This window comes from Callorhinus ursinus, unplaced genomic scaffold, assembly GCF_003265705.2.
Source record: "Callorhinus ursinus isolate GAN/ISIS: 27379988/994484 unplaced genomic scaffold, GSC_fseal_2.0 scaffold10, whole genome shotgun sequence".
NCBI classification, from domain to species: Eukaryota; Metazoa; Chordata; class Mammalia; order Carnivora; family Otariidae; genus Callorhinus; species Callorhinus ursinus.
In genome coordinates, this window is record NW_027397072.1 from 59,480,854 (window position 1) to 59,504,667 (window position 23,814).

The window sequence follows — 23,814 nt, forward strand, 5'->3', positions numbered from 1 at the left end:
TGAGATTTTCTCTCCCTCTCCCTCTGCCCCTTCCACTCACGCTCTCTCTCTCTCTCTCTCAAATAAGTATATAAATCTTTTTTAAAAATTAAAAAAATGTAAAAAGTCACATAATGGTTAATACTTATGGTGTGTCATTTACAACTCATAAAGCAGATATTAAGAAAAATAAAAAAAGATAGAAACAGACCACTGACCAAAGGCATTCACCAATTATACTATTCTGCAGCTACATTTAACCAAACATCACAAGACAACTAAATATGCTGGAGAGCTTGGCAGAATATAGTATTCTAACACAGAAATTTAAAATGTGAAAGTGCTCTACCCTCGGATTTAGGAAGTGTGTGTTCTAGGTTTTCCTGGACCCCAGCCAAAATTTGGAGGCAAAGATTGTTACTTACCTCTGAATATCCATTCTCTTTTTCTTCTCTAGCAGTTAGAACCCAGATTTGACTGAACCATTTCCACTCAGCTGAAGACCTGCCAGCCTCTTTTGCAGCTACATATGGCTTGTGCCTAAATTAGGCTAAGTCTTGTTGTAACTTCGAGAAAGTCTCCTCAAAGGAAGGGAATGTACCTTTCCTGGTCCCTCCATTGTATTGCTGAGACATAGGTGGATTGGCTAGAGCTCTAGTAGCTATCTTGGACCATGAGGATGAAGGATAGCAAGTGGCAAGTTGGTAGGAATCTAGGTCCCTCACAAATTTGTAGAACAAGTACAATTTACCCTAAACTGCTTACCACCAGACTTCTTTTATATGAAACAGAAATAATCACATAGGCCATAGTTATTCTGTGGGGTTTTTTTTCTGTCACATGTAAAGGTACATAATCCTAACTAATACATTGGGTTTATAAAGGATAAAGAAGAAAAGGACCTTTAGATTGGTTTAGAGAAAGAGAATTTACTCTTTTAAAAAAAAGTTAGGGGCGCCTGGGTGGCTCAGTTAAGCATCCAACTCATGATCTGGCTCAGATCATGATCTCATTGGTCATGAGATGGAGCCCTGCATCAGGCTCTATGCTCAGCAGGGAGTCTGCTTGAGATGCGTTCTCTGCCCCTCCCCCACTCGTGCACGTGCACACGCGCTTGCTCTCGCTCTCTCTCTCAAATAAATAAATAAATCTTAAAAAAAAAAAAGTTAAGACCCTCTTTCTGTGTGGAGCAACTTGGGCTCTTCATTTGATCTTCCAAAATTTGTTGACAATAGCCAAAAAACCTAGAACTATACAAATCTGTCATCACTGCACCTGCCTCCTCTCCCTGGCATTTTCATTTCAGCTGAGGTCAGCCAGAAAATTCCAAACACTGTGGGTTTCAAATTTGATTAGTTTGTAGGGAGAAGGCAGGATCTTTTCTTTGAAAAGGTTTCCAGTGGTATTTGAATTTCTTTTTCAGTCTACTCCAGTTTCCTAACCTTGACTACATATATATGGTTAGTTAAGCATTTGATTGAGGGACATAACAACAACCCCTACTGGGAAAAAGTTTTAAAATCATGAATTCTTGGCTACTAGATCCTTCCACGTCTGGTAACTGGTCAGGATTTGTTCACAATCTTATGCAGTAATTGCTTTGAATTATTTAATTCAAAAGCCATGCTTATATGGTCAATTAATCTATAACAAAGGTGGCAAGAATTTACTATGGGAAAAAGACAGTCTCTTTAACAAATGGTGTTGGGAGAACTGGACAGCTACATGCAAAAAATGAAACTAGACCACTTTCTTATACCACACACAAAATAAACTCAAAATGGATTAAAGACCTAAATGTAAGACATGAAACCATAAAACTCCTAGAAGAAAACAAAGGCAGTAATTTCTTTGATATCAGCCATAGAAACATTTTTCTAGAAATATCTCCTCAGGCAAGGGAAACAAAAGTATAACTAATCACCAGGAAAATGCAAATCAAAACCACAATGAGATTATCACATTACCCTATGATCCAATAATTCCAGTAACTGGGTATTTATCCAAAGAAAATGAAAGCACTAATTCAAAAAGATAAATGAAAAAAAAAAAAGATACATACACTCCTATGTTTATTGCAGCATTATTTACAATAGCTAAGATATGAAAGCAACCTGAGTCTATTAATAGATGAATGGATAAGGAAGATATAAGATATAGACATTGATATATAGATATATTTATAGATAAATATTACACAGCCATAAAAAAAGAATGGGATCATGCTATTTGCAACAACAGGGATGGACCTAGAGAGTATAATATTAAGTGAAATAAGTCAGACTGAGAAAGACAAATACCATATGATTTCCCACTCGTATGTGGGATTTAAGAAACAAAGTAGAAAAGAGACAAACAAGAAAACAGACGCTTTTTTAAAATTTTATTTATTTATTTGAGAGAGAGAATGAGAGATAGAGAGCACGAGAGGGAAGAGGGTCAGAGGGAGAACCAGATTCCCCGCTGAGCAGGGAGCCCGATGTGGGACTCGATCCCGGGACTCCAGGATCATGACCTGAGCTGAAGGCAGTAGCTTAACCAACTGAGCCACCCAGGTGCCAAAGAAAACAGACTCTTAAATACAGAGAACAAACTCATGGTTGCCAGAGGGGAGCTTGGTGGGGGGATGGGTGAAATAAAGAGGATTAAGAGTATTTACTTACTTTTTTTTTTTTAAGATCTTATTTATTTATTTGACAGAGAGTAAGAGAGCACAAGCAGGGGAAGCAGCAGGCAGAGGGAGAGGGAGAAGCAGGCTCCCCGCTCAACAGAGAGCCCAATGCGGGGCTCGATTCCAAGACCCTGGAATCATGACCTAAGATGAAGGCAGACGCCCAACCAACTGAGCCACCCAGGTGCCCCAGTACACACTTATCGTAATGAGCCCTGAGCAATGTATAGAATTATTGAATCATTATATTGTACACCTGAAAATAATATAATACTATGTGTTAATTATACAATTGAATAAAAAAAGAAAAAATTAAAAGTTTACAATCATATTATATTTTAAAAAGTCAAATACCATATTTTTAAAAAATACATGCACTTCAACATTCCCAGGTGGGCTCTTTAAACTACTCCAAAGGACGGACCCAGAGGCTCCATTCACTAAGTGCAGTGCTGCAGGTAACCAGACTGTTTTCACAATTTCCTAGATTACTAAAAGTACATCTAGTCCTGGACATGTCTCCCTAAAATTTCAATTATTTATAGACAATACCAATGTGATCAAAAAGCAGACTTATGACAATTTCTTTATAGACTTTAAAAAAAACATGCATACCAATTCTGCCATATGAAGAAATACTATTAGAAAATCCTGATAAATAACAGCTTTTCACTTCCTAAAGTTACAAAATCTACTGCTATTTTACTAATAGTTTAATTGTTTTCTGTGTCTATTTTTATCATTCATGCATGAAGGACTACAACTCACTTTAAACACAAGGACAGATAAATGTACAATAAGGTGGTTTCATTGGGAAAACTTTAGTCAGGATTTGATATTAATGTAATCATAATGTGGCCAGAAGATTTGTGGTCTTGCTCATGAAAACAAATACTTGTAATTTTTAAAAAAATATTTTTGTCTTTTCTTCTTGTTTTAAATGGGCCCTATAGGGCGCCTGGGTGGCTCAGTTGGTTAAGCCACTGCAGGTCATGATCCTGGAGTCCCGGGATCGAGTCCCGCATCGGGCTCCCTGCTCGGCAGGGAGTCTGCTTCTCCCTCTGACCGTCTCATGTGCTCTCTCTCTCTCTCTCATTCTTTCTCTCAAATAAATAAATAAAATCTTAAAAAAAAAATAAATAAATGGGCCCTATACCCAATGCGGGGCTTGAACTCAGGATCCCAAGATCAAGAGTCACATGTTCTACTGACTGAGCCAGCCAGGTTGCCACAACACTTGTAATTTTTAAAAATTATTAGCAGAAATTTTGTTTCAGGGAGATGTATCAGAATAGATTCTGAACTAGCCTACTTTTGTTTGTTTTTTTCCTATCACACTTGACATTTTCTGTGTTGAGGTTATACTTACAGATATTTATTTATTTCTACAGCTCACTATAAGGTATTGAGACTTCTGTCTTTTTTTATTATTATTATTAGGTAATCTCTATGCTCAACATGCAGCTCGAACTTATGACACCAAGATCAAGAGCCACACGCTCTACTGACTGAGCCAGCCAGGTGCTCTGAGACTTCTGTCTTAATCAATGAGATTGACTTGAGTTTTATTGCAGTTAAGGGTCCTTTTCAATAAAAATGACTACAGACCTTGAAAGTTCTTTTTTTTAAAGATTTTATTTATTTATTTTAGAGAGTGGGGAGGGGCAGAGGGAGAGGGAGAGAGAATCTCAAGTAGACTCCCCACTTAGCACGGAGCCCTGAGGCTTGATCTCATGACCCTGAGATCATGACCTGAACTGAAATCAAGAGTCAGATGCTAAACGGACTGGGTCACCCAGGCACCCCAAGTTCATTTAAATTTTTAAATATTTGTGCTGGGGTGCCTGAGTGGCCCAGTTGATTAAGCATCTGCCTATGGATCAGATCATGATCTCAGGATCCTGGGATGGAGCCCCCCCCGGAGCTCCCTGCTCAGTGGGGAGTCTGCTTCTCCCTCTCCCTCTGCCCCCCCACTTGTGTGCGCCCCTCTCTCTCAAATAAATAAATCTTAAAAAAATATTTGTGCTGGATTAGTAACTATTAAAACATAACAGGCTCCAAATGATGCATACATGTAATTCCAGGACTCCTGAGTATGTCTGGATGGTTACATACTTCCTTACTTAGGGTTGCATGCAAACAGCTTTCTCAACACTCAAACCAGTGCCCTCCATGAATCAAGGCCAGAATAGTCATTCTGAAACTTGAATCCACTCCTGTATCATTGCTCTACAGAAAAGGAAAATTAATGCACAATTTCCAGGTTGTTGAGAAGATGAAAAAAAGATCCTATATTGATTTGTCTATTTCAAAAGTGGCTGTTTATACTTTATGATCAGAGGTGGGTTGGAGGAAAGGCAAAGTGATGAAGAAAATAAAATAATGTGTCTAACATATGAAAAGTACTCAGTAAATGCTGATTTCCTTCTTTTCTGTCCCTTCTGAAGGGAGAATATAGTATATAACTTGTTGATTAAATTAACAAAGTATAAGGGAGGAGATGGTATTGATCACTCATGCTATCTAAAATATCCAACTATACACCCAATAATTTGCTTTCTTTAATTATCTCTCAAGCCAAAAATCAGAGCCTGAAATAGATCACTCATTTTTATTTTTAAATCTGCTGCTAGTTATAACATTACTCTGCTTTAGTGAGGATCAAGTTCCAATGAAAAGGAAAGCTGAAGAGTCTTTTCCAGAGTCTACTTTTTTATGAAAGTTCCTCTTCATCTTTCAAAAGTAGGCACATCTAATATTCTGTATACTTACTCACTCTGGTGAAGAAGTCATCTACAGTTCATTCCTTTGAAAATTTCAGCAGGAACTACTTTGGGACTAGATCACTCTTGCTATCTTTCCTTGAATTTTCTCAACCTCAGACTTTATAAGGATACACTCACTCTTGCCTCTTAATCTTTCCATAGCCATCCTATGCAGATTCTGGAGCCCTCTAGGGGTATCTTTTTTTTTTTTTTTTAAGTAAACTCTGAACCCAAAATGAGGCTTCAATTCATGACCCCAAGATCAAGAGTCACATATTCTACCATCTGAGCCAGCCAGGAATCCCTAGGAGTATTTTAAAGTAATATTTCTGTTCTTTGTGTTGGAATGCTTACAAATGCTCTCATAGAGAACATAGCTAGCCTCTTGTATTTAGCTTGGCACATCAATCCATTAAAAAAAGTTTGGGAGGGCGCCTGGGTGGCTCAGTTGGTTAAGCGACTGCCTTCGGCTCAGGTCATGATCCTGGAGTCCCGGGATCGAGTCCCGCATCGGGCTCCCTGCTCGGCAGGGAGTCTGCTTCTCCCTCTGACCCTCTTCCCTCTCGTGCTCTCTATCTCTCATTCTCTTTCTCTCAAATAAATAAATAAAAAATCTTTAAAAAAAAAAAGTTTGGGAAAGCTTCATGAGAAATTAATATGCCATGTTGCAAATGTATTTTTATTGAATATAGGTAAGAATACCCAGAAAATTAGGCAGATAATAAGTGGTTACTTGTATTCCTAAATAGTTTATATTTCTACACAGAGGGACAACCCATACATCACGCAGCTCATCCATACATTGTCTGAGGCCCTCAGGACCTCCGCAAGAAACTGGGATTCCTGATGCCCCTTTTGCATTCGTAGAAGACTGCACATAGGACAGCAGGAAGATGAGTCCAAGGCAAAACAGTTTCTGAACTTTATAATTTCTAATCTTTGACTCAAGAATTTATGCCCCTCCCTCCATCGACAAGAGGATTATCTTAGGGTGTAAAGAAGGAAGGCAGTATTTAAACAAAAGACTTACATTTTGAAAAGTAAAAAGGGAGTGATCACAGAGTGTTTAGAAGTTGAAAGGATCTTAGAGAATATTTCATTCAATTCCCCTAAGAATAAAGAAAAAGAGACCAAGAAAGTATTTGCATCTGCTTCAGGTTAAAACAGCTAGAAGGCAAGAGGTCACATGGAGTAGTGGAAAGAGCATGGACTTTGTAGCTGACAGCGTGGATTTGAATCCAACTCTTCTCATAACTATTTGAGTGGTTTTCTTATATATAATGTGGGAATAATAGGACCTGTCTTCTAAAGTTGTTGTGAAAAGTAAATGATATAACTTCCATAAACTGCCTAGAACAGTTGCTTGCAACTCAGTAAATGTTTGGCAATTGTTATTCTCAGCACAGGAACCCAAACTAGGGGCTTACGACTCCAACTTTTGTGCACTGCAGTGCACAATCAATACAGTTGGCTAGAAGGATTCAGACATTTGCTTAAAATACAAGATTCCAAGGAAATCAATTGTGCGCAACATCAATGTTTTAAAAACATTCACTAATCATTAATACAGGCAATACCCTGTCTTTTTAATATGAAATTAAATGTTCCACTTTTCTCAGTGATTTTAGCTGTTTTCAGATACACACAGCTCAGTACAAAGAGATGACACAAGGGACTTTTTATCTGCAATGCAGAGAGCAACACGGAGATAATTTACATCCGAACTTGCCGTTAGCTCCATATGGCATGTATTCATCATTTAGTGGGTTCAGTGCCCTATCTTTAGAGCTTCAGTGATCAGGGTAGAAATTGCCTACTTATTTATGCTTGGCTGGACTGAAAATATAGAGAGAGGAAGAGGTGAAGGGAAATGCCACTCCCCGAAAGAACTGGCCCTGAAGTTAGGAGTCTAGGATTAACACTGACTTGTCCAGGAATAACAGTCTCTGTTTTAAAGAGTAAGCAAAATGCAGATGACATGAGGTGTATTACTTATGGGTTGCAATCATGCATGTTATTCCTGTCTGTCCCACAGAGGACTTGACTGTGGTTAAAAGTAGGGCTGTCTTCCTTTTGTTCAGCACAAAGCCTCACTCACACTAGGCAAGCGTGCATTGGCAGCAACATGTGATCAATTGGTTTGTATCAGAAACAGGAGACATTGCTCTCAAAAGCCAAGTTAGGAATTAACCCACCCAATTCCCATGCCCCTCTTCCACAGAGGGGGAGTGGAAAGAGAAGTACTGTATTCACTTGTCCCTACTGAGAGTAAAGAAACAAAGAGTTTTCCTCTCCCATACCTTGGAAAGTCAAAGAATCGGTCACTTTATACAAAAGGAATTTTGATTTTCCTCCAATTTTTGCTTTAAAAGATATAAAATCGTGGGTGCCTGGGTGGCTCAGTTGGTTAAGCAACTGCCTTTGGCTCAGGTCATGATCCTGGAGTCCCGGGATCGAGTCCCGCATCGGGCTCCCTGCTCAGTGGGGAGTCTGCTTCTCCCTCTGACCCTCTTCCCTCTCGTGCTCTCTATCTCTCATTCTCTCTCTCTCAAATAAATAAAATCTTTAAAAAAAAAAGATATAAAATCGTTCAAGCTGGAAGAATCTGGTCTTTTATCCTTCAGTCACCATGATTATCTCAGTGATGGGAAAGAGGGAATTCTGAAGTGTACACCCTCCCCCCCAACCCCTATTATAGTACTAAGCTTATATTTAGTTCTAGAATTCAAACACTGTAGCAAAGTTTGCAGCCACTTATAACTTCTGGAATAATAAGAAGGATTATGGACTGTTAGGGGCTGAATTGTGCACCCTCCAAAATCTATATGTTGAAGTCCTAAACCCAGTACCTCAGAATGTGCCTGTATTTGGAATTAAGGTCTTTGAAGAGGTAGTTAAGAAGAGATCATTAGGATAGGCCCTAATCCAATATGACTGGTATCCTTATTAAAAGGAGAAATTTGGATACAGACAACCACATGGGGAGAGCACCATGTGAAGATGAAGGCACAGATTGGGGTGATGCATCTACAAGGCAAGGAATGCCAAAGATTGCCAGCAAACCACCTGAAGCTAGTGAAGACACATGGAAGATTCTTCCTCACAGCGCTCAGAAGGAACCACTACTGTCGACACCAATCTTAGAATTCTAACCTGAAGAACTGTGAGATGATAAATTTCCATTGTTTAAGCCATTCAGTCTGTGGAATTTTGTTAGGACAACCCTAGCAAAGTAATATATGGAATTCCCTTCCTCCCTTCCTTTTCTATCTAACTTTTCTTTCTTTTCTCTCTCTCTTCCTTTCTTTCTTCCCTGCTGGACTTGATGGAAGAGGAGGCTAGAAAATAGGAGCATGATTTTCCTCATAAGCCATTGATGGACTTCATGCTTTCTGTATCATTAAGAAATACAAATACTTGTTAAAAGGCATATCTACACCTGACTGTAACTAAAAGTTTGGTAATAGTGGGCAGAAGGGACACATATGCCAATGTCTTCTCCATGTGCTCAAAGTCAAAATAACAGCTCCTAAAACCCAATGGCTCATTTTAAGCCCTCAGAGAACTAGAGCATTTCCCTTGTTTCTCCCACAGTGGCTTTTCCCTTCCTTGACTGAAGAACCCATTTTTCAACTTGCTAAAAAGCTTTACTTTATCCAGACTTACCCATCCACCTCCAAAATGAAGCAGAAGCCATGAGTTACTACCTTTCTTCTTTCCCAAAGAGTGATTCGCCCCACTCCCACAGAGAGGAGTCTAGCCCAGGTTTTTTAACTTACTGTCCCCTCCCTTTTCTATCCATTGCCACATGAAAGATTAGTTTCCAGGACCGTTGCTTGGCTATTGTGCTCTTCTCAGGGCTTTTCAATGATATAGCATCAAGACCACTGACACTTGCATTTGAACATTTATGCACACCCACAAACCCTCACAGAGTTGTTGTTTCCTAAGATGGCACAATTGATATGTTCCGATGTGTGTGCACTTGTGCCTAATAAGGCTACTCTGAAAACATGGGATCTTCTTGTGCCAAATGTGCCTGATATCCATTCTTAGACTAAAGGCCATTCAAACCCCAGAACTGGTTGGTGTTTAGAGCTCTTGTATCCTCAACTATGATGGGACTGAAGCTTCTACTCATAAAATGGCAAAGTCTGGATCTCCAGCTGCCTGGGACTATAGCCTGTAGAAGTTTCCCAGCCATTCGTGATGTTACCACATTGCTTGAAGCTCTTCTAGGCAAATGGACATCAGTGGTTTTTGCTTGCCCAGCATTCATTCCTCCTCCTTCCCTGGTCCTCTCATTTTCTGTCCTTGTGGGTTAGGTGCTGACCTTACTCACATAAACCTAGGCCACTACCATTAGTGAAGAAAGCGCACATGACCAAAGCCAAGCCAGTGAAACTGAATTTAGGGCCTTGGGCTGAAATTGCTGGGAAAGAGGTGCTGTCTCTATTTGACTTGGAGTTGGGAAGAATATAAGCCTGGAGTTTCTAGTGGGCCACAAAGTGAAAAGAACCTGCTGAGAATGAAGCCAAGAGAGAGATAGAGAGATCAAGGGAATGTGGGGTGTGAATGTTGTCTGGACATCACCTGCATCCTTGAGTCCAGCCAAGACTGAGCTTTTCAGTTATGTAAGTCAATAAATATCCTTTGCTAAGGCCATTTTGAGGTGGGTTTTCTGGCATTTGCAGCTGAAACTGTCTTGATATATCCATTGTTTCTTTTGACCTTCTGTCTTCTACTTCCTCTACTTGTTTAGTGTACAACAGTTGTTCTTGATCTTGTGCATGACATTTACATGTTTAGCTTCCTCATAACTGTTGGGATGAGCTTCACTTCAGTGTTAATAAGGTATCCAGTTATTTGCTATTTGCTATTGTTAATCCTATTCTTCTAGTTGGAAAATTTATAGTTGTTGATGATGAACTTTTTCCCCCAAATCCAGCAACACATTGTCCTAAAGGCAGGCAGGATAGTTGCCCGGAAGGTCAGAATACATCATAACTCATTATAAGACTATGACCTAGTTAAGAGCTTGAAATGTGTTGGTACCATCTGTCTGTCAGATTTCTAAACATCAGGATGATCTTGATTTATTTCTAGACTTTGCCAATCAGTTTATCATATGCTATGTGCAAAACAGAATCCAATGATACCTTCATTCCAGGCTGAGCATAGCATTTTCTTGGTGCAAGCTTGGAAGCAGCTTTGGTTTTGTAGTTGCTATACAAACAACTGTTCATAGCTGTTTACAATGAACAATCATCAAAAAAAAACCCCAAATAAAGTAGAAAATAAGGCTATTAATTCAAATGCACTGGAAAAGCTGCTTCTTAGCAATTTCAATGCCAGGGAGAAAAGGAGAATGACAACAATCACGACCTAGACAGTATCTACCCCCACTGACAATGAAGGACACATAGACACCTTATTTAGCACTTTCTATGATACATCCTACTAAAGAATCAAAATATCCTAGAATCGGAGAGGCTACACTGTCACAGAGTTCAAGTTATTCAGAACGTAGGCACGCCCTCCACTTCCTTCTTAAATGGCAATCCAGACTCCTTCCGAATGTCAAAATATCTTCAAGATTGGGTGTCTCTGTCCACTGAAGGAGAACTCTTATTTATGGAAAGTAGTCCCTTGTGCTGAGCCACAGCTTCTCTCCTTGTAACTTTGGAATGCCAGAATTTTGTTTAAGGGAACTCAGAGATCGTTCAATCCAACATCTTCATTTTGTGCTCACTCAGTGATCTGCCTCATGGAACAGAGTATCTAATCATCTCCTCTGTAACAGCCCTTGCAATATTTTATGGCAGCATTTTTGTTCTTCCCATAACATTTTTTTCTCTGGGATAAATATGCCCAGGTGCCCCACCCCTTCCTTATCCTGGTCAAAGTTCTCTGAGGTGTTACCCTAACTTCCTGTCCTCTAATTTCCTCTTGTGACATGATACAGCCTTCCCAGCATCTCACTACTATTCATTCAGAGCCTAGGTATTTCCTTCCAGGTGCAAAACTAATGGAAGGAAAAAAACACTTTTTCAGTATTTTATGTTGTTCTAGCTATTTTATGTATTTATGTAGAACTACTATTTTATGTAGCTCTTAAGCACAAAAGAGTTGGTTATGAATGGCCTGTCAATGTTTCTGGCAAAGCCAGATTTTCTACAAATGAATTTGTCAGACTTCAGATCAAGACTGTCAATAGCATAGAATTGTGCTATGAGAAGTCAAATTAGCAGTTACTTAGACCACTGCCTCATTCCAGTCATGCTATCTTACATGTGTTCAGGTTTTTAAATATTCTATCTTATTTGATATTCATTACAGCCCTGGCAAGAAAGCTGGGCAATGTGTTATTCTCCCCACTTTGTAGGTGAAGCACAATGACTCCCCTCCCACAAGGTTAGGTTATAATTGGTCCCATGATTCTTGACTTCCAGACTACTGTTTTCAGTAAGGCCACTGTCCTTTGTCACCAAATAGCCTCACATTCCCCCTGTAGAGCACTACTGTGTGAGCAGCTCTCCGGAATGTGCAGGTTCAGGACCATTCATCTGTCAGCTGCTACCCAATGGTCCACACCTGGAAGAACCCAGATCTTCTGACTGTTGGAATCTAGTGACCTCTCATTAAACTCCGAGGCTTCAATCCCCTCCCGGTTTATGCACTACCAGTTCTGAAATCAGCAAACACATTGGCAGTATCGGAAGCAATGATAACTTTTAAGTGCTCATTTTCTCCTCCCCCCTCCCAAATCTGCTGATGGGAATTCAGTTTGCCAAATATTGCAAGAAATGGCAAGATTAATTTTAAGTCATAAGCTAACAGTGAGTAGTGATGAGGGAAAATAAAACTTTTTTTTTAAAAGATTTTATTTACTTGACAGAAACACACAGCGAGAGAGGGAACACAAGCAGGGGCAGTGGGAGAGGGAGAAGCAGGCTTCCCGCTGAGCAGGGAGCCCGATGTGGGACTCGATCCCAGGACCCTGGGATCATGACCTGAGCCGAAGGCAGACGCTTAATGACTGAGCCACCCAGGCGCCCGAGGGAAAATAAAACTCTTAATCTGTAGGACTCTTCATACAGAACCTGAGGCTTACTCCGCCCCCTTTCCCTTTCTCCTTTGCCCCAGTGTAATTCATTTATCTTCAGATTTGGTAATTTGAGGAATAAGGGGATGTGGAGCAGGGTGAGGGATGTGGGTGAAGCCAGGGGTCACTAAAAATGAGAAGGGAGGAACTCTGAATCCCTATGGCCAGCACACTGTGCTGGACAGTCTTTACAGGAGTAAATCTCCAGCGAGGAACAGAACTTTCCTTTCCCACCTGATGATTTTCATTAGCCTAATGAAAGCGTTCATAAAGAAGACACAAGGCAGGAAGATGTTTACCTTCAAGATTCTTCTTTGGTTTATAAAAAACCACATAGAAGGACAAATCCCTCAACATTTGAGGAGAAAAATTTCCTCAAGTTCTTTTACTTGAATTTGGATGGGAACCGTGGAAGAGGGTAATTTGTGGTGGGGCGATCACTATGCTCAGTGTACTCTGAACAAATGCTCAGATGAAGCATGCCTTGTCCTCTTGCTTCTTGGGTCTACCAAAACTAAGATACAGCCCAGGACTCAGTTTAGCTGTGGTTTTAGCTCCAGACCTCTAGATGTTTGGCACAACACACTTTGCTGGTGATGGTTTGAGATTTAACCTTGAAATCCAAGTTGTTACATAATTTAACAGTCCAAATCCCTGTTAATGTTACTGGCCAATACCATTTTTTTTTTAAATGTTTTTGTCAGGGGCTCCTGGGTGGCTCAGATGGTTAAGCGTCTGCCTTCGGCTCAGGTCATGATCCCAGGGTCCTGGGATCGAGTCCCGTGTCAGGCTCCCTGCTTCTTGGGAGTCTGCTTCTCTCTCTGCCTCTCTTTCTCTCTCTTTCATGAATAAATAAATAAAATCTTTAATAAATAAATAAATAAAATGTTTTTGTCAGTACAACTTTTAAACTTTGTATTAAGAGTCTCTGTTTTAAGTCTTTTATTACTGTTGAGAAATTTGTAATATACATATATACACACACACACACAAATATACGTACACATATACGTATACATAGACATACATATATATGTGTATATATATGTATATATATTCACTTCCTTTTTTTATTATTAGTTTTTTATTAACATATAATATATTATTTGTTTCAGGGGTACAGGTCTGTGATTCATCAGTCTTACACAATTCACAGCACTCACCATAGCACATACCCTCCCCAGTGTCCATCACCCAGCCACCCCCATCTTTCCCACCCCCACCACTATGTTTTGTCTCCCACTCTGGTTTCATCTTGTTTCATTTTTCCCTCCCTTACCCTATGATCCTCTGTCCTGTTTCTCAAATTCCACATATCAGTGAGATCATATGATACTTGTCTTTCTCTGATTGACTTATTTCGCTTAGCATAATACTCTCTAGTTCCATCCACGGCCTTGCATATGGCAAGATTTCATTTTTGATGGCTGCATAACAATCCATCGAATATATATACCACATCTTCTTTATCCATTCATCTGTTGAAGGACATCTAGGCTCTTTCCATAGTTTGGCTATTGTGGACATTGCTGTTATAAACATTGGGGTGCATGTGCCCCTTTGGATCATTACATTTGTACCTTTGGGGTAAATACCAGTAGTGCAACTACTGGGTGGTAGGGTAGCTCTATTTTCAACTTTTTGAGGAACCTCCCTACTGTTTTCCAGAGTGGCTGCACCAGCTTGCATTCCCACCAACAGTGTAGGAGGGTTCCCCTTTCTTCACATCCTCGCCAACATCTGTCGTTTCCTGACTTGTTAATTTTAGCCATCCTGACTGGGGTGAGGTGGTATCTCCTTGTGGTTTTTGATTTATATTTCCCTGATGCCGAGCGATGTTGAGCACTTTTTCATGTGTCTTGTTGGCCATTTGGATGTCTTCTTTGCAGAAATGTCTATTCATGTCTTCTGTCCATCTCTTGATTGGATTATTTGTTCCTTGAGTGTTGAGTGTGATAAGGTCTTGATAGATTTTGGATACTAGCCCTTTATCTGATATGTCATTTGCAAATATCTTCTCCCATTCTGTCAGTTGTCTTTTGGTTTTGTTGACTGTTTCTTTTGCTGTGCAGAAGCTTTTTATCTTGATGAAGTCCCAATAGTTCATTTTTGCCCTTGTTTCCCTTGCCTTTGGCGATATTTCTAGGAAGTTGCTGAGGCTGAGGTCGAAGAGGTTGCTGCCTGTGTCCTCCCCAAGGATTTTGTTGGATTCCTATCTCACATTTAGGTCTTTCAGTCATTTTGAGTCTATTTTTGTGTGTGCTGTAAGGAAATGGTCCAGTTTCATTCTTCTGCATGTGGCTGTCCAATTTTCCCGACACCATTTGTTGAAGAGACTATCTTTTTTCCACTGGACATTTTTTCCTACTTTGTCAAAAATTAGTTGACCATAGAGTTGAGGGTTCATTTCTGGGCTCTCTATTCTGTTCCATTGAGCTATATGTCTGTTTTTGTGCCAGTACCATACTGTCTTGATAATCACAGCCTTGTAATAGAGCTTGAAGTCCAGAATTGTGATGCCACCAGCTTTGCTTTTCTTTTTCAACATTGCTCTGGCTATTCGGGGTCTTTTCTGGTTCCATACAAATTTTAGGATTATTTGCCATTTCTTTAAAAAAAAGTTCACGGTATTTTGATAGAGATTGCATTAAATGTGTAGATTGCTCTAGGTAGCATAGACATTTTCACAATATTTGTTCTTCCATATATTCTCTTTCAATAATGAAAAGGCATGATATTTTCCAAGACCTCCAGGTGCTAGCTACCTACTAGGACCTTCAAACAAGAGCCTGAAATGTTAAGAGAGCTGATTGGGGTTAGATGGGGTAGAGGAATACATGAAACAGATAGAAAACAAAAATAATCCAAAGAAAAAAATATGATGCTAGAGTAATTAAACAGATTATAAAGGAATGACAATGGCTAAAATTTATTAGGTACAGGTACCAGTGATGTAAAATTTGCAGCAGATAAGAAGAAAAAGCCTCTAGAACGAATTGCAAGTTAACATCACCTTGGTTTTCTGGGGGAGGTTATGGTATTGTCAAGCTTTTCATACTTACATAGGTTGTAAAAACAGCAGAAGAAGCCAAGAGGCTTCTGGGTTCCCGAACTAACTAATAGGTATGACATTGATGTTAGAGTTAAGTCAGTTCTCCATTATTTGGAGATTGATTAAACTGGTATGAATTATGGGAGGTCAAATAAAAAAGGGACACCATTTGCTTTAGATTATGCTGATAAAATGCAAAACATAGGCTTTAGGGTCAGAAGAAGGGTTTTGGAGTCCAGGCTGTAATTGTCAAGCTGAGTTGCTTTGAGTGAGCCTCTCTCTAAGGCCCGGTGCTCTCTGTATTAAAATGAATCTAATAATAGTGGCTATTTTGCAATTCAAATAAGCTAACATATACGGATGCATGTTATGAACTCTACAGTGCTAGTTACTGTGTTATTATTTTTTAGTGCGAGCCCCAGGTTATGAATCAAAAGGGGAAACAAGGCAACACACCCTATTCCATTTTGAGGAAAAAAAAAAGATGGGAATAAATATTGCTTTTACAGTATTTTCCCCTTCTTACTTCATCTGGATCTTTGAAAAGCTTTACCTTCCAAAGCTTCCGTATTTGATGGCTTTTGGCCCTTGCGCCCGTTAAGAACTGAGAAAAACAATGATTACTGTAGGCCTGCCCACTCACAGCTTAAGGGAGCAAGTTATGGAACTTGACCATAGCCCTTGGGAATTTAAATCCCACTGACTACAGGCGGGGGATCATGTTTTGTTTTTTTGATTTGTTTTGGTTTTCAGGATGTTTTTTATTATTATTTTTTAATGCATTGTGGTTTCTCCCTGCTTTTCCAGCAAAACATGGCTTGGACTTTTGTGGGTAGGTAAAACAAAAATAATGGATCTTATACAATCCAACAACCTCACATAGGAATTTCCCAACCACACAGTCCTGTAGGATCATAGCTAGTATGCCGGAGACATGGGCTAACCCTCAGCTTTATTCATACCAAATAAATAGTCACTCAGTTATCAGGGTAAATCAAATAAAGGTAACCATTGACTCTACCATTGGAATTTTGGAAATGTGAATTCTGAAAGGAATATGGCAACTCAGTCACCCAAATGTGTTTGTGAAAAAGGACAATGTCAGCTAATCTCTCTCAATAGTTACAAGGTAAGAAACCAAGATGATTAAGTTTCAGGAGCCAAACTAAACATTATTTTACATCCTTACCTTTAATGATATCTTACTATTCACTAAGGTTTACTTGAAGACAATTATCACTTTATGAAATGGGACACATACAATGATTAACAGTGGTGTAAAGCTTATAATAAAGTATTCATGAAATTATATGGCAGGACAGATTTAGAACTGCTTTTTGAAGAGGGTGGCTCTATTTTGGCCTGCGTCATTTAAGGAATTTTCAATTCGTAATAATAACCAGATGATTTCCTTTTGCCTGAATTCAAACTCAAAGATTCTCAGGATAAGAAGACATCTCTTCATGGGTTCTTCCTTTCAGATGGCTTTTTTTTTTTTTCAGTATTGGAAGGTTTTTCTTGGTGGCATTTCAAGAAACTAAAGAAAGACCTTATTTTATATCTAGGTTCTTTACTTCCCATGTTCTGACTTTGCCAAAATATAAGCACATTACTGGACTCTTCTCTAAGTTTCAAGCCTAACTTGAATGCCTGTTCAATATCCTTAGGTTACTCAGCCATCTTCTCTGGTTGGGAGCAAAAGTGGCCACCTTCAGTATATCCATAAAAAAAAAAAAAAGAGTCTCCCAGTACTTCCTGGAGTATCTCAAGGGCCATAATTTGCACATAAGGGCACTTTTAAATCATTTACTAAAAGGCATTCTGTAGAGGCAAGTTACAGAAAGGTTTCTCTTCATTGGCACTGGGGTTCACAGTCAGTAAAGGATAGCTGGATTTCAGCCCCCACCTGCCCTGGCAGGGCATTTTTGCACAGTGCCCAAACCAGACTACCCTATAGGGCAGCCTGGGGACACGTTCACTTTTAACTGTTCCTTCCACATTCCATGTGGAAAAGACACTGTAGGCATAATTTCTTCAATCTCTCCAATTTCTGCCTCCTAGGCTTCCTTCAAATGTTCACTCTCTTCTGGTCTCTGTAGTTCTTCCCATCCCACTATAATGAACCCAAGTTTTCCCTCGCCACCCAGTGATTCCCAAACTGTTTTGACTGAGTCCCACCTACATGAGGCAAAATGCTCCAAGAAGCACACACCCCAGTCTTTCCTATTTTTCAAAGAATTCTCTGATAGCAACAACCTGTTGCTGTGCAAGCGCATTTTATTCAGATTATGTATATATCTGCTTTAGCGATATTGGTATGGATGGCTTTTGTGTGTACTGTAATCCATATGTGGGTTAATATTTTGTTATAGGAACTTAGAGGTCATAAATAGTATTGATCCATATAGATACCACTATCCTACCATGGGGTTAATCGAACAATACACCCCAAAAACAATAGATGATGATGAAGGTAAAGAAGGGTAACTTATAATGAAAAAGCAGAGATAGTAACCACAGGAAAGAACAAGTAACTCAATATAGCACTGATACTGATAACAAAACAATCTTCCCCCAAATTGAGGATATTCAGCAATCTGCCTGTGCATTTTTATAGTGGGAGTTTGCAAATATTGCCAAGTGTTGCCTGGCAGCAAGGTGAATATTTAGTTAAGCCCTCAGTAAACTCTAGTTATGTGCTAAATTTTTATTTATGAATACCAAATACTACCAACTCTTGACAATTCAGCAGTTATTGGTAAGTAGCCTTTAGACAAACAAACACACACACACACACATACACACAGAGAGAGAGAGAGAAAAAAAAAATGTAGGGCATCAAGGGCCATTTGCTAGTAAGATCCAAAGAAAAGACTTAACATTTGGGCATCAGTTTGTGGAACATGCTTGTGGCCTACCAGTTGGTTAGAGTCCATACCTTGAAAATCATTGCTTAGGTGGTTGGCTTGGCTTTTTGACTCAGCTTCTCAAGATGCTAGATCACTTTTCTTGTTTCATACTCTACGGCCACAAGGACATCTGACCTTGGGCCCTAGCTAGCCCCTAGCCCCCCAACCTCCAGTCTCTCACTGGAGTTGTCACTGGGAAGGAGAATCAGATATTACTCACTAACTGGGCAGACTCCCAGTTACCAGCTTGTAGCATCTGTGATGACATAATGGAGGCCTTGGGTGAAACATGGTAGAGGGCAGTCAGGAAATTTGGTCACAGGCCACCTCTGCCTTGGCAGCTGTTTGACTTCTCAGATTAGATTTCTCCTCTATGAAATGGAAATAATAGTACCAATCTCACAGATTCCTTATGAAGATGAAATGAGATAATGTAAGTGGTAAAGCATAGTATAATATAAATTTATTTATAAAAGTAATAGGTGTTATCTTTGCAGAGAGGTAATGTTCACACAAACAACTGGACTATTTTCTTTCCTTTTTTTTATTTTTTATTTTTTATTTTTTAAAGATTTTATTTATTTATTTGAGAGAGAGACTGAGAGATAGAGAGCACGAGAGGGAAGAGGGTCAGAGGGAGAAGCAGACTCCCTGCTGAGCAGGGAGCCCGATGTGGGACTCGATCCCGGGACTCCAGGATCATGACCCGAGCCGAAGGCAGTCGCTTAACCAACTGAGCCACCCAGGCGCCCTTTTCTTTTTTTTTTTTTAAAGATTTTATTTATTTATTTGCCAGAGAGAGAGAGAGAGAGAGAGAGCATGCGCACAAGCAGGGGGAGTGGCAGGCAGAGGGAGAGGGAGAAGCAGGCTCTCCGCCTCCGAGCAGGGAGACCAATGTGGGGCTCAATCCCAGCACTCTGGGATCGTGACCTGAGCTGAAAGCAGAGGCTTAACCGACTGAGCCACCCAGGCATCCCTGGACTGTTTTATTTTCAAAGTATAACTAATATTTGGATGCTATGATGTATAAGAATGAAACAATATAAACTGTCTGTCAACCATGAAGGTTAATTGCAAGGACCTCATAGACCCTAGAGACCACTGAGAAAGAGTGTGAATTCCTGATTCCACAATCCTAAAACATGTTATAAGGAAAAGTATGTGTCTCAATGGTGCTGAATCTCCCTCCAGCGCTTTGTTCCTCCCTTCTCCTGGTTTGGAGAGCAGGACTTAATGCAGAGTAATTCCAAACCTTAGAAATGAAGGTTTTTTTGTTTTTTTTTTTTTTGTCCTCTATCCCATTTAGATTAGGAGCTCCTGTGAGGACAGAGGACAGCGGCTGAAGAATGCTAGGAATTCTTCCCTCCACCCAGTCAGGAATGTGTCCTGCTTGGGGCGCTCAGCAGGAATGTGAGGGCTGCCAGATAAGGCCCAGAGCTTGGCCATTGTGCGCTTGTTGTGGGGGAAGGAGCCCTCCTCCAGAATCAGCCTCAAGGTCCCCCCCCTCCCCAGGCTGCTCTCTGGCTGACAGTAGAGACAAGAGCTGGTGTTGCAGAACTAACCTCTGCAGACCACGAGTGAAGACAGCCCAGCTGGACATGTGAAAACAGAGACACAGCAGTGTTCTCCGTTTGGGGGAAGTGTCTTTGGAATCAACACAGGCATGGGCTTGACCACAGGCTCTGCTGCTTACCAGTTAGCTGCATGACCTGAATTAGATATTCTGTGAGCTTGGGTTTCCTCATCCATAAAATGCAAATAATAATAGTACCTCTTATAGTTGTGGGGAGGATTGAAAAAAATAATGTATATAAAACACTTAGCATAGCACCTGCCCATAAATTGGGGCTATAAAGCCTATTTTTACATGAGTAGCTTTTATTTCTTATTTATTTATCTGAGAGAGAGAGAGAGAGAGAGAGAGAAGTGGTGGGGAGGAAGCACAGGGAGAGGGACAAGCAGACTTTGCCCTCAGCACGGAGCAGGGCTCAACACAGGGCTTGATACTCTGACTGGGAGATCATGACCTGAGCCGAAATCAAGAGTCAGGCACTTAACTGACTGAGCCACCCAGGCGCCCCTACTTGACTAGCTTTTAAACAGTTTCAATATCCTGCGTTTATTCAGTGTTACAGTACATAATGTATTTTTTTCATATTTGTTACTTCTTTTTTTTTAATTGGTTCCAGTCCAGGGAAGACTGTCCCTCTTAGTTCTTGTCTTGTTGAGACCAGAACTCCTAGAACAACGCAGGTCTGCAGCCTAACTCTGACTCTTGGTGTCCTGAAGCTGTAGTGCCTCTCCACTTTCCTGGACCCCCAATCTTGATTCCTACAGTTACGGTGGATCTGTCATGTCCTTCTATAGACTCGAACATGGATTTTTAGCCTCCTCCTGGTACAGGGGGCATGTGTATGGCAGCTGACCTATTTCCTGAAGTCTCTGTGAGCTTCCTCACAATTCTTTCTTCCCTAGGCTTGGTCCCCTGTTATATCAGCCATGGACTCTGGACATGGAGTCCTGTGCCCAGCTGGGAGCAAGTTTACCTCTCCACTGATTATTGCTTCCAGGCTGGTTCCTGTATAATGCCACCCACCTCTCACTCTAGAATCTCAGAGAAATTTCATCCTTTATTGGTAGTAAATATTTTCTGGGAAAAACATGCAAGACCATTGCTTTTACTGATCTTCTTAAATTCCTAAGGGTATGGCCTGAGGCAAGCTGGACCACAGTTTTCTGAGTTGGCAGGAAGGCTAGAATGGCCTCTGTGAGGGACTCAGGATGGGGTTTGGAGGAACTGTCCCTACACAAGAGTTTAAACCTGGGGTAAGGGCCTAAAAGCAGAGTCTAAAATGAGGTAGCAAGCTCTGTTATGGTTATGGCCTTAGCCCATGCCAGGTGAGAGATATTCCAAGGTATGATTAGACAGGGATGACGGAGGGTTGCCTACATGTAGCCAGGTTACAGAAGGCTCATTTATGGGAGCAGGATCCAGGCCCAGGGAGGCTAGAAGGCTACAGAGAGATGGAAAACCAGGACCTCAGTCGCTAGCTAAGGTTCAGAGCACAGTCAGGCATTCAATGACACCTTTAACATATTTCATAGCATCAGGAAAATGTGTGCCTGATGCTGAAAGCAGCCTTGAGCACCAGCCTATATTTTTTTTCCCCAAACACCTTCTCCTGGTGATTTATCTGCTTTGCCTCCCACTCATGACCATGATTCAGTTACTGCTCCTTCTGAACTATTCAAACACTGTAACTGCCTTCAGCTTTGCCCCACACTACCTTTTACCCCAAGCTACCTTTTGCTTTTTTTTTTTTTTTAAAGATTTTATTTATTTATTTGAGAGAGAGAGCATGAGAGAGAGCATGAGAGGGAGCATGAGAGGGAAGAGAGTCAGAGGGAGAAGCAGACTCCCTGCTGAGCAGGGAGCCCGATGCGGGACTCGATCCCGGGACTCCAGGATCATGACCTGAGCCGAAGGCAGTTGCTTAACCAACTGAGCCACCCAGGCGCCCTACCTTTTGCTTTTTATCTCTGGATACAATGTTTACCCTAGGGATGTTTCATGTATCCAAAAACCATTATTTTACCCTCAAATATGGTGCTCCTTCAGCCTTCCCTGTCTCACTGGCTGGCACCATCAGCCTCTATTTTCCAAGCTAAAAATCTGAAGTTTATCATAAACTTCTTTCACCTCTCCATCTGCCATGTGCATATTTCGCTACATTGGCTATCCCATCTCTATTCCACCATGACCTTGACCATGGTAAACATCACGAGTGTTCACCAATATCCAATTCTTTTTTTCTTTCTGGGCATATTAGAAACGATACTTCCCATCCCACTTACAGTTAAGTGCAGCCATATGACTAGTATGGGTCAATGAGACATGAGTAAAAATTCACATCTTATTTGTGGGCCAAGGTAGTGAAAAGCCTTCTCAGTTCTCTTTACCTGAAACGCCCCTCTTCTCCTGTTGTGTTGAGTGCAGAGGTTTTTGTCTTGAAATGGTAGTGTCACCAAGTCAAAGAAGCCTGGCCAACTGCATGATTGAGAAATAACCTTCATGATAGGCCACTCAGATGGAGGAGGATCCTTTGTTACTGTAGTATGATCTATCATATCCTGACTAATACAATCACTGAGGCCTGCTGACTTTACTACATCATGTGCCTCTGCCTTCCAGTCCCTTTGCTCTAGCTCAAGACCTCACTATCTCCCACCAGAACTATTGGAAACTTAGAAAAATGGAAGCTGTCTCCAGGTTGGCACCCCTCAGACTCATCCTCCAAACAGACATCAGGGTGGTCTTTGAATAACTCAAATCCAGCCATGTATTTGAGCTACACTGTTTTATTGGCTCCCCATCACCCACATGATGAATATAGGCTGGTGACATGACAGATCTCCCTAGCCAGACTCATCTCCCATGTCTCTTCTTTCCATGCCTTATAACCAGCAATACTTAAATGTTTGTGATTTTCAGAATAATCCATGCTTTTTCATGCTTCTTTGCCTTCACTTATGCTGTTCTATTTATCCAAAACATTTTTTTTTAAGTAGGGTACATGTGGGGCTTGAACTCACAACTCTGAGATCAAGACCTGAGCCAAAATCAAGAGTTGGACACTTAACCGACTGAGCCACCCAGGTGCCCCAATCCAAAATATCTTTACACAGCCTTCATCCTCTTCTTTTCCTGGCTACTCCTTATTCTTCAAGACTAGGTTCTAATCACTTTTCAGCAAAGGCTGCCTGCTGGATTTACTCTCTCTCCACCACACTCCCACAGCATCATCTACACATCATTGACTACATTATATTACATCTCTTTATGGGTCTCCCTTTTGAGAGTAAAAGCTTAACAGGGTGGATACCTATCACATGGTAAATCCTCATTTGTAGGTTATGCAGAGATAATGAGATTCAGTGGTGATCTAGACACTCAGGCCTCATCCTTGGACACAGAATTCCAGGATGATGGGCTATGAAGTCAACTTGAGGATTCAATCTGAGAAATCATTCACTCTAGTGGGTATCTAGGTCTGGCAAGAGTAGGGGATGGAGGTCATGCCAAGCTTAACAAATGAATCAGGGATTATTAACCTAGACAAGTTTGGCTCAAGAACTGAAAGGACATTGCACTGAATGGGGACCATGAAGAAACACCACTTTGAGAATCTTGGTTAAGGTAGAAGCAGAGGAAAGACAGTGGGATCTGATATAACTTAACAAAATCATTGACACTCTTAACAGATTGGGCTTAGGCAGCAACGACATAGTTCCTGAATGACTACAATAATAAATGTAGTAGATTCTCACTAGTT

General features: G+C 40.6%; 1 protein-coding gene and 1 long non-coding RNA gene across 3 annotated transcripts in view; one reads left to right on the forward strand and one right to left on the reverse strand.

Moving 5' to 3' along the window:
* The window catches only part of EHBP1 (EH domain binding protein 1), a 715,801-nt gene that overhangs the window by 349,463 nt on the left and 342,524 nt on the right, over positions 1 to 23,814 (reverse strand). Inside the window, exon 1 of one of the 2 annotated variants that reach the window (XM_073897642.1) lies at positions 18,511 to 18,667. The exons of the other annotated variant lie outside the window; for it this stretch is intronic. The gene's annotated coding sequence lies outside the window, so the exon portion shown is untranslated. Of the gene's footprint in view, positions 1 to 18,510; positions 18,668 to 23,814 lie in introns of those variants that run through there. 2 annotated transcript variants of the gene reach the window in all.
* LOC112821236 (uncharacterized) overlaps positions 18,804 to 23,814 on the forward strand; it is a 51,621-nt gene continuing 46,610 nt past the window's right edge. Inside the window, exon 1 of the long non-coding RNA XR_003207392.2 lies at positions 18,804 to 18,914. This is a non-coding gene — a long non-coding RNA (uncharacterized lncRNA). The remainder of the gene's footprint in view (positions 18,915 to 23,814) is intronic.